An 11,508-nucleotide genomic window follows, 5' to 3' on the forward strand; every position below is an offset into this window, starting at 1 on the left:
CCCCAGAGTGATTTACAAACTGGGGGAAGACCGGTGTTCAGCTGCCTACTTTGGGTGCTGGGCCCTATCTGGTAAGATCCCTCTGAGCACACCTACCGGATTGGGCCCCTTGGGTGAGTTCACACAAAACCGCAGACGAGGACGACCTCCCTCATTTTTAGCCCAGTGGTTAGAGCACTCACGTGGGACAGCCAGGTTCAAGTTCCCCTCTGCGTGTGTGTGGGAGAAAGGATTGAACTGGGATCCACTACCTCTCAGGTGAGTGCCTGAACCATGGGACTGTGGGATATTGAGGTGGGGCTCCCTCAGACTCTCCTGTTGAAGTTGTTGCACTGTGGATAAATACTAGAAGAGTCTTTGGAACCAGGGAACCGGATTTTAGGCCCCCCAAATCCTGGGTGAGCACTCTACCCACTAGGCTATTGAGTCAGTCTCATGTGTATGGGCTCTCTCTGGCCCAAATGACCAAGTATTTATCCATAGTGCAACAGTGTTGCCAGGAGAGCCTGAGGGAGCCCCATCTCACAATATCCCATAGCCCCGTGGTTCGGGCACTCACTTGAGAGATCGCAGATCCCTGCTCAACTCCCTTTCCACCTCCCTCAGAAGCAGGGGGGACTTGAGCTGGGGGTCTCCCACATCCCAGGGGAGTACCCTAACCACTGGGCTAAAAGTTACTAGGGAATGCCTCCTCCTCTTCTCTGCCTGCACCCTAAAATTGCAGAGGTGCCTGACTTCAGGAAACAGTGAACAGCTGAGAATGGCTAGCAGGGGTAGGAACCTCTGTGGGAGGCAGGGGGGAAGGCTCAACATATATCCCTCGGGTTGGCATCTCCCATTGCCTAGCACAGGCAGCTTCCTTCCTAGCGGGCTGACTTTTGTGAATTGCAATCTACGTGCCTTTCTCTCCCCATTCATTGTACAGGAGCCTAACTCATGCTTTGTGAATTGCAGTAATTGTCTAGGGGCCATGACACTGGGTGTCACAACGCCTAACTCCTGTGCATCCAGGCCTCAGTGACTTGTCCTAGACAAGGTGGGAAATCTGGGGTGGAGCTGGAACTGATGCCAGGACCTCAGCTGGTGCTCTAACCACTGGATCATCGTTCCTCTCTAATTTAGCAGTGTCTTAGCACGCCTTTGCAGCTAAAAGTGTTTTCTCTTGGGTAATAATAACAATAATTAATAATCCCTAGCTCTTATCTAGTGCTTTTCATCCATAGATCTCAAAGGAGCTTTACAAAGGAGCTCTGTATCCTTATCCCCACTTTACAGCTAGGGAATCTGAGAAACAGGGAGGTGAAACGACTTGCTCATGACTTGCAGTGGGAGTCCTTTCTCCTACTTACACTATTATAGGAAGGCCTGAAGGAGGACAGGTATTGCAACATGACTCAGCCTCTTTCGGGTCCGTGGTGGCAGAAGGTCCCCTCAGGGACTGTAGTGCTCCGCCATGTCCGAAGGGGTTTAGCGTACTGGTACTGGTCAGGTGGAGCTGACTATATGTGTTCTCTCTGCACATTAGAACGGAAGGATTATCAAAATTTCAGACTCTGACCAATTATTGGCTTGAACAAGCCCTAATAATCTTCCATTTTGGCCTCAAGCCAACTTCAATCACCTGTCCTGCTGCAGTGGTAAAAATTCAGGTGTTCAGATGCCATGAATCAAGTCTGTCACATAGAACGGACGCCTGTTTTCAATTCTTGGTTTCCTGCACCCCAGGCTGTCTGGGGCTGACACTGCTTGTAGAACTCCTGGGTTCAATTAGGAACCCCTTATTCCCAGGGCCACAGTGCACTTGGCATTGCTAAATGACAGGCCTGAGTTTGATTTGTACCACGGGCCAGCAGGGGCCGGAAATGCCTTTTCTTTCAACAGCAACCCCTCTGGCCAATTCTGTGGTTGGAATTTGAGAAGTCTCAAGAAAAGAGCGGGTTGGTTGTAATTGGGGGATCTACAGGGCTCAATCTAGAGCTGACTGGATCTTTTTTTTTTTTTTTTTGGATCAACCCCTGAAACAAGGAAAAAACCCACAGCAACAAAAATGGGTGGGGGGGGGGGGCGGAGAGGACAGTTTTTAACTGAAAATGAGTTTTTTCCAGTTTTGCACTAAAACAAAATAACAAATTTTGAATGAAATGAAACACTGCATCCAACCTAATATTTTTTCTTCCAGTTATTGGTTAGTACTGGGTTGGTTCTGGGTGCCTTTCACTCTTTAAAAGACTTCTGTTACGTTTCTAAATAAAACATTTTGAAATGAAAAGTCAAAATGTGTCATTTCAAAATGGCCACCATGAAATATTTCCACTTCCAAAAAAAAAAAAATCCCAATTTTTTTCCAGCCCAAACTATACACGGAATTTGATCCAAATGTGCAGCTTTAGTGCTCTAAAAATGCATTTTTGGAGAATGTACTATTCCCCAATTGGCCCTGTTCTAGTTCCCTCAAATGTAATCTCCGTATGTCTTTCTGAGGTGGTATCTAGGCTCGCCCATCATATTCTCTGTCTCATCCCTAGTCGGAGGCCGTGCATTCTGGCTACTCTCCTTTCATACAAGACAACTGCAGACAGCACCCATACTCCAGAACTTGCGGAGCAAAGGGCCCAAGAACAACCTGATGTTCCTCCTTGAACCTTGCAAGCCCAATACGTGCCCCCTGTCTGGTATTTTTCACAGGTATTTCTGACTATTTAGTATCATGTTCTAAATCTGGGTGGCACTGGGGACTGCACTAGAGAGTCCCTCACCTTTAGGTTACTGCTTCAAAGCCAGTTGAGGTCACCAGTGATAAAGCTGTTACTACCTGACTGAACTGAGTTTGCTGGGTCTCTATTTGCCACTGGCAAAGCCAACAAAGGGGACAATTAGTGCCAATCTCAGCATAGAATGCAAGGACAGAATACACCATAGAACATGAACTCTCCTCCTGCTGTTAGAGGCCATTCATCCTGAGGGAGAGGCACATTGCTAGGGGAGGCCTGATGGGGGTGTGTTGTGGGGGAAGCTTGTTCTAGCAGTGAGCATGCTATAACTTATGGAGTGGATGGCTCTCCCTCAGGGATCTGAATCAATACCTTTCACCAGCCCTGCAGTCATATGAATGTAAACAGGCTTTTTTAAAAAGCACTCGTAATCTGCTGTGCCTCCCAAAACCCTTACAAAATGTGACTCCATCTCTGTAGGTAGAGTGCTTTTGCAAGCTCTCTCTGTGATCAGTCTTAAGGAATCAAGGCTTTGAAGTGGCCTTGTATATTACACAATCTCTCACTCTCTTTGTATGTGTATATATAGGACACACACATACAGAGCAACTCCACATTAAAGCAGATCAGATCACACTCTAATCCACGTGTGACCTAAATACCCAGACTTACAAACCTCAGAAGGTTTTCACTCTCTTTATTTGGCAGGGGCAGCAGCAATTGGGTCAGCTGAAACAGGAGATGCTGGATCCCATTAAATGCTACTTTTAGTCTTGGCTGCTTTCAATAATTGTTCCATGATACATTTTCTCACAGCCAAGTGCTGTTCAGGGATAATCATTATTCTCTTTGAAGATCTGCAGCCGTTGGTACCTCTGAGGAAAATATAAGTGAGCGACTGTTTAAACGTGACATTTCAAAAACACTGTCCTTGGGACTGCCATGCAGGAAAGTGAAAACAGGCCCCACTGTTTGGCTCTTAAAGGGCCACTGCTGAGAATTAGTAGGTCTAAGAGTCAATCTAACCTGAAATATTAGACTCCATTTGACAGATGGGGAAACTGAGGCAAAGGGCGATTCAGGGACAAGGTTGACTTTTATTCCTTGCAGTGTGTAAGGAGTAGCATGTAGCTGCACAACCTAGGAGCAGAGTAGGGAAGGAAGCATGCCTTAGTCACAATTCCCTCTCTGTTTTCCCCCCTGTTCCCCAGGGTAGTAATCTGCTATTGACACTGATGAGTTCTACTTCCCCTCCCCCCACAAGCCGGCTAAGTCAGGCTGACATATTTGTGTGGCAGATCCAAGGATCCACAAACTCCTTGTCCTTCTCCACCCACATCTCAACCACCTGTGGGGGGAATGGAGAGGGGGAGAGGATATACCAAGCATGCAGCCCTCTGCACCTGCAGCCATGATGCAAGGGGGGAAAGGTAGGGGCTAAGGGGGAGTCTTACCCCTTCTCACACCCTATATAGCCAGGTCATGATCTGGCCCTAAGTGACACATTGAGAGTCAATGACAGAAGCTGGAGCAGAGCCCAGAAATTTCAATTTGTAGTTCTGTTCACAAACCTAATTTCTGCCATTGCTTCCTGCGAGCCCCGAGGCAGACAAATTGGTACATGTCCATTCTCTCCTATCCCAGTCCCTATTCATTTACAATCCTCGGAATCAAGCTGCAGTGAAACACGTTTCCTTGACGCTGATGGTTCCTTGGGTTTGCTTAGAGCAGGGCATGTGCAAAAAACCTAAATACGGTCTACGGCCGCCTCCTACAAGTGTGAGCAGCGAAGTCTGAACAGTAAAAGGGGTCTCATCCAATACAAAGATTCATATTTTGCAGCAGGGAAAAGCATGTAACTGTGCTACTGTGGCTCTCCCTGTAACTCAGCCTTTTGCAGAGATCATATCTCACAGCAGAGCTAGCGCTGGCCATTTGCAGCTCTGCTTTTCTTTGTTTGGCTTTAAGATAATAGAGGCCTACGCCAAGGCTCTAAGTGCTCTAACACCATTAATAACACAATAAACTCCTAGCAACATGAAGTGACCTTTTCGATAGCAACACAGCCAGACAGATACCTAGAGAAACTCCTTTCTGTCCCTTTATCACTGTGGGAAGCATTAAGCATACCCTCAGCCCCTTTCAAACCTCTCACACAGAAGGCTTTCGCACCATGCCTGGAAGCTCATCAAATCTGGGCTATTTCAGAGCAAGCTCCTGAGCCTGTGCAGAGAACACTCTGCCTGCTGTCCCCTCTCTTTTACAGTGAGGGGATCCAGCTAGCGTGCGCCTGCTGGCTACAGCTGTGGTATTATGGCACCAGGAGAAAGGCCATCCCTCGGGCAGGCCAGTCCCACACGATTTAGGATTCTACAGGTCATAATTACGCCTTAAACTCCAACTGGAGGCCGACGGGCAGCCAGTGAAGCAATGTCAGAATAACTGGAGGGGCATGATCTTCAAGGAAATAAATCCTAGGCTGGCTTTTTCCAAGATCCTTCTGTTCCACCAGTTCTTTCTACCGGACTTGAGTCCTACCCGTCCATCTTAAAGCAGCTTCTCTTTTCCTGTTGTTGCCGGCCAATGAACTGCCAAGTTAAAATTCAGGAGCCTTAAACATCACCTGCAAATGGATTTTTAGACATTGAGCTCATGGGGTTTTTTTTGTTTGTTTGTTTTGTTTTTTTACGTCTTTATGATGGAGAAAGAAAGAGCCTAAAAGGTTTGGTTTCTACTGGGAGGGGGCGGGTTGTTTGTTTGTTTTGGTTATTTTCCCCTCTCCCTCTCCTCCTTTAAACCTTGGAAATCTCGAGAATGTCAATTCTGAGAACATAAGAATGGCCATATGGGGTCAGACCAATGGTCCATCTAGCCCAGTATCCTGTCTTCCAACATTGGCTGGTGCCAGATGCTTCAGGAAGAATGAGCAGAACAGAGCAATTTATCGAGTAATCCATCCCCTGTGGTCCACTCCCAGCTTTTGGCAGTCAGAGATTTAGAGCATGGGGTTCCATCCCTAACCATCTTGGCTAATAGCCAGTGATGGACCAATCCTCCCGGAACTTATCTAATTATTTTTTGAACCCAGTCATAGTTTCAGCCTTCACAACATCCCCTGGAGATGAGTTCCACAGGTTGACTGTGTATTGTGCGAAGTAGCAATTCCTTATGTGTGTTTTAAACCTGCTGCCTAGTGATTTCATTGGGTGACACCCGGTTCTTGTGTCATGTGAAGAGGTAAATAATTCCATATTCATTTTCTTTGTACCATTGATGATTTTACACACCTCTATCTTATCTCCCATTAGTTGTCTCTTTATCAAGCTGAAAAGTACCAGTCTTCTTAATCTCTCCTCATATGGAACCGTTCCATACACGCAATATTCAAGGTGTGGGTGTACCATGAATTTACATATTGGCATTATGATATTTTCTGTCTTATTATCTATCCCCTTCCTAATGGTTCCTAATAGTCTCTTAGCTTTTTTTTTTTTTTTTCCCTGAGGCTGCACATTGAGCAGATGTTTACAGAGAAATATCCATAATGACTCCAAGATCTCTTTCCTGAGTGGCAAGAGCTAATTTAGACTCCATTTTGGATATATAGTTGAGATTTTTTTCTAATGTGCATTACTTTGAATTTATCAACATTGGGCAAGAAAATGGCAGACGAAATTCAGTCACCTAGTTTTGTGAGATCTCTTTGTAACACTTCACTGTCAGCTTTGGACTTAACTACTTTGAGTCATTTTATATCATAGGCAAACTTTGCCACCTCACTGTTTACTCCTTTCTCCAGATCATTTATGATACTGAATAGCACTAGTTCCAGTACAGATCCTTGGGAGACCCCACTATTTACCTCTGTCCATTGTGAAAACTGATCATTTATATCTACCCTTTGTTTCTTGTCTTTTAACCAGTTACTGATCCATGGGAAGATCTTCCCTTTTATCCCATGACTGCTTACTTTGCTTAAGAGACTTTTGTGAGGGACATTGTCAAAGACTTTCTCAAAGTTCAAGTACCCTATATTGACTGGATTGCCCTTGTCCACATGCTTTTTGACACCCTCAAAGAATTCTAACCGATTGGTGAGGGATGATTTTCCTTTACAAAAGCCGTGTTGACTCTTTCCCAACAAATTATGTTGATCTCTATGCAGTGGTGCAAGTGGAATCCATTTGTTACCGGTACCAGACGGGTGGGATGGGGGGGAATGGGAGGCCTCCTCAATTACAACACAGAACACAAAGTATACAGTGTTCACTTTATATTTATTTTTATTACAAATATTTGCACTGTAAATAACAAAAAATAATTCAGATTCTTAACTAACTTCAGATTCTTAAATCTTGGGTTGAGTGCTGTAGCTATCTTTAAAAATTTCACATTGGTTCCTTCCTTGCATTTTGTCAAATTTACGAAAAACGTGCCGGATCATCATGTATTCTGCGTTATAATTGAAATCGAGGGTTGGGGTGTGGGGGGGTGAGGGCTCTGCCTGGGGCTGGGGATGAGGGGTTTGGGAGGGGCTCAGGGCCAGGGCAGAGGGTTGGGGTGCAGGGGTGAGGGCTGTGGCTGGGGGTGCGGGGTCTGGGGTGGGGCGGGGCTGGGGATGAGGAGTTTGGGGTGCTGGCAGGCTGTCCTGGGGCTGGGGCCAGAGAGGAGGACTCCACAGTCCCCCCAGCCCTCTTCCACCCCACCCCCTGCGGCAGCACACTCACCTGGCACCATCACTGCACATGCTCCTAGCGGCCAGGCCCCTCTCAGGTCCAGGATGCCCCCTCGCCTCCCCTGTGGTGGTGCGGGGGGGGGGGAGGGGGGGCTGCCATCACATCAGCCTGCTGCCGGTGGCCAGCAGTGGCCGGCGAAGGAGAGCAGGCTGCAAGCAGGGACCCTCTGGGGGAGGCGCGTGGGGGCGCCAGACGGAGCCGGGGGAGAGACCTGGCCCCAAACATTGGTGGAGCTGGGCCCCCGGGCCCTGAATTTGCTGGAGTAAGGGCACTACAGGCCCATATATCTCACTGCCCCTGACAGTTTCCCCTTTAATAAATTCATCCCTGAGGGGTGTTTCCAGTTGAACTGTTTAGTCCTCTACAGCTGTCAGCTTTCCCACAGCCCTTAGTTTAAAAACTTCTCTACAACCTTTTCAATTTTACATGTCAGCAACCTGGTTCTGATTTCGTTTAGGGGGGAGCCCATCCTTTCTTTATAGGCTCCTCCTCTCTCAAAAGGTCTCCCAGTTCCTAATAAACCTAAACTCCTCCTCCAAACACCATCGTCTCATCCACACGTTGAGACTCCGCAGTTCTGTCTGTCTGACCCTGCACATGGAGCTGGAAGCCTTTCAGCGAATGCTACCATGGAGGCCCTGGACTTTAATCTCTTATCTAGAAGCCTAAAGTTGTCCTGCAGGACCTTTGTTTTACCTTTCCCTGTGTCACTGGTAGTCCTACTTGTACCAAGATCACTGACTCCTCCTCAGCACAGCACAGGAGTCTATCTAGATGTCTTGAGATGCTCACAACCTTTGCACTCAGCAGGCAATTCACCAGGCAGTTCTCCCGGTCCTCGCAAACAAACTACTTCAATGGGACTTCAATCTTGAGAGAGGCCTTTGATCATTACTGAAGCACAAATCATTATTCCAGTAATCTGGAGTTTTTAGTAGCAAAAGGCAAGAGCATTATATAACTTTTAAACCAACTCTGTCCCTTTCAAAAGATGTGGAGAGAGACAATCTTCCCCGGGACCGTGCAATCACAACAAACCTTTAGGAATAAGCCTCTGACGGTGAATAACGAATCCAGCACACAACATGAGGACCAAGGAACAATCCTGATGCCTAACTGGAGTGGCATACGCCTAGTAGCTAATTATTCCTGTATTTGCAGTAATGGGTGCTGTAGAAACCCATAGATTACAGGGACAATTTACCCCTTTAATTTCACACACAGAGGACACCCCCTGCTGGGGAACTAACTGCTCTCATACTGTTCCATTGTAACCCTTGGACTGCTCCATTTTACAGTTACTAGGACAAGAAATAGAAGCCGTGTGTTGACCCAGTAGATAACAAACAAGAGAATGAAAAAGACTCCCTTTAAAACTAGATTGTCCAATAAAACAGCATCAGACTACAATGGAGTGTGTGATTTGCCCTGGTATATAACGGTGAATGGCAGACAAGTGTAAGAGGCCACTAATGACTTTTGCAGGTGGATGAACAATATAGCCAGGCTGAGAATTACAGGACGAGATTCAACTGATCACACCACACGGGGCTGATTTAGTTTTTGGCCTCAGGAAAGGTTGAAGTTCTGTAGTGCTGTTTCACGAGAATTTCCTTTAATATCATTTTGGGGGCAGAACTCCATTGAGTAATTGCTCCAAGGTAGGTCTAAGAAGTGAATAATTTAAGGATAAAAGTTAAAAGCTTAGATACCATGGTGAAGGGCAACTCCATAAATAGGATTAGCTAGACAGACAGATGGGAATAATTGTTCAAGGCTTTATGTGGAAAACAGAGAAGTGACTGCGGGCGCACACGTGATGATTGGATACGTGATCAGACATACAAAAGCAGCTGTTCTGCACATGTTACGGGTACATTTGCAAATTTTATGAATGTTTTTTTCTGAAGCCCCTTTGAAACTCTGACCTATCATGTCAAGGAGGATTTTGATGTCATCTGTGAGATGAGAACGATCTAATTTTTTTGGGATGAGACTACCTGAAATCCTCTTGCATAATGGATAACTGATTTGTTAGAAGGATAGGCTTTCTGTACTAAGGATACAAGACCACTCTCACTTACACCAGTGTAAATTAGAAGCAACTCTACAAACTCAGTGGATTTATACCAGTTTTACAGCTGTATGCAAGTTCAGAATCAGTGGCTAAACCTGCACCTTGAAACAAATTTCCCATGAATTACTCTGCCAAGGATTTCCATAAAAAAGCATGATTCATGATAAATCTGGAATGTTAATTAAAGGGATGAAACTAATCCTGTTGTAAAAATAACCTAATGCAATGCCAAGTTCATCAGTGGCTGAATTTACAGGATATAAATGGACCAGAAATCAGCATAAGGGGGAAAGCTGTGTAACGTGCACTGACTTGGAATTTCAATAGGTGTGTGATTTACACCCTAGGGGGGTGGGAGGTGAAGGTGTAACAGGAAAAGCAGCCAAAAAGAGAATGGAAGGTAAAATATTTGGACATTTATTTATATTATACCCAGCAATCATCTGCTTTTCCTGCTACTCCTGTTCACCTTCTGCCCCTTTAGCATGTAAATCATACTGGTTTTGCATATCTACTGAATTCCTAAGTGTTGTAAATTACACATAAACTTCAAATTTCTCACCCATTAGCATCAACACTGTGATCTCATTTACACAGATATCAATTCAGAATAACTCCAATGAAGTCAATGGCATTACTCTGTATTTACAGCAGTGCAACTGATAGCAGAATCTGGCCCCATACTCCACTAGCCCAGATTACACCACTATTTAAATTGCCAATGAATGTATCTCACACTTTCCTGAGACTTGCACTTGCTTACACTGGACATGCCTCTCACCCTGCCAAGGCCCAAAGGTGGGATGCAGTGCATGCCAAAGACCCTAAATGAGACACACACAAAATATTCATGCAGAAAACTTTAAATGCTGTCGTATTTCTTCCCTTAGCAGAACTGGCACTTTCCATAATCTTAGTTTCATGATTCTTTATTTCAGATGTCAATTATTTTCAACAATAAAACAGAGGGGCTGCCACTTTGTGTGAAGCAAAGTAACTTTGTGATTACAGGTTTCAGAGTGCTAGCCATGTTAGTCTGTATCAGCAAAAACAACAAGGAGTCCTTGTGGCACCTTAGAGACTTACAAATTTATTTCGTGGGCTAAAACCCACTTCATCAGATTCATGGAGTGAAAAATTCAGTAAACAGAATATATGTGCTATAATATATATTCTGCTTACTGTATTTTTACTCCATGCATCTGATGAAGTGGGTTTTAACTAAATGTGTTACTCTCTAAGGTGCCACAAGGACTCCTCGTTGTTTTTGTGATTACAATGAGTGATGTCCCTCGAAAGGCGGTATGACACCAGGTATGAATCCGGCTCTGCCCTGGCTATATGTACAATGTGTCCAGGGCCTTTTTAAAAGCAAGAGAGTGATATGAGGCAGGGGGAATGTCTTAATTTGCCTACAGGGGATCAAGGGGCATGTTTCTGGAGGCACCTTAACCATGCATCCACCATCACTGAAACAAACTGGCTCTCTGCTTGGAGAGAGTGAGCATGCCAGAAAGGACAATGCAAAGAATTCAAAACTAAGAAGTGAAAGGATGTTGCTAATGTATCAAACATAAATGTCGGAGCCAAGTTTCAAATAACAGGCAAACAACATGAATTGAACAGTGAGGCCAGGCACTGGTCCGGTGCCTGCCATGATGTAGAGGGGACTCCAGCTCTGAAGCCAAAGCAGAGCTCTGCTCACAATGCTGTGGAGGGAGCATGCTGTTGCTTGAGACTGAGAGTGCTTTCTCTGGTTGTCTCAAGGCGTAGCACCAACAGGCAGAGGGAAAACTCATGTGACACCAGGTCTTTGAGGAAGATGAGTAGAGTAAAATAGGGTTGGGGAAATGGAATGATACAAGGAGTGCCCCAATCCTATAAGTAGAGGACCCTGACTCTCCCCCCTACTCCAAATCCTATAAGTATATCTGTTAGGGTTTCACCACAAACCATGTTGGGGAGACTCTAGGGTGAAAGGAGT

The sequence above is a fragment of the Natator depressus genome, chromosome 25 (assembly GCF_965152275.1).
Source record: "Natator depressus isolate rNatDep1 chromosome 25, rNatDep2.hap1, whole genome shotgun sequence".
Taxonomy (NCBI): domain Eukaryota; kingdom Metazoa; phylum Chordata; order Testudines; family Cheloniidae; genus Natator; species Natator depressus.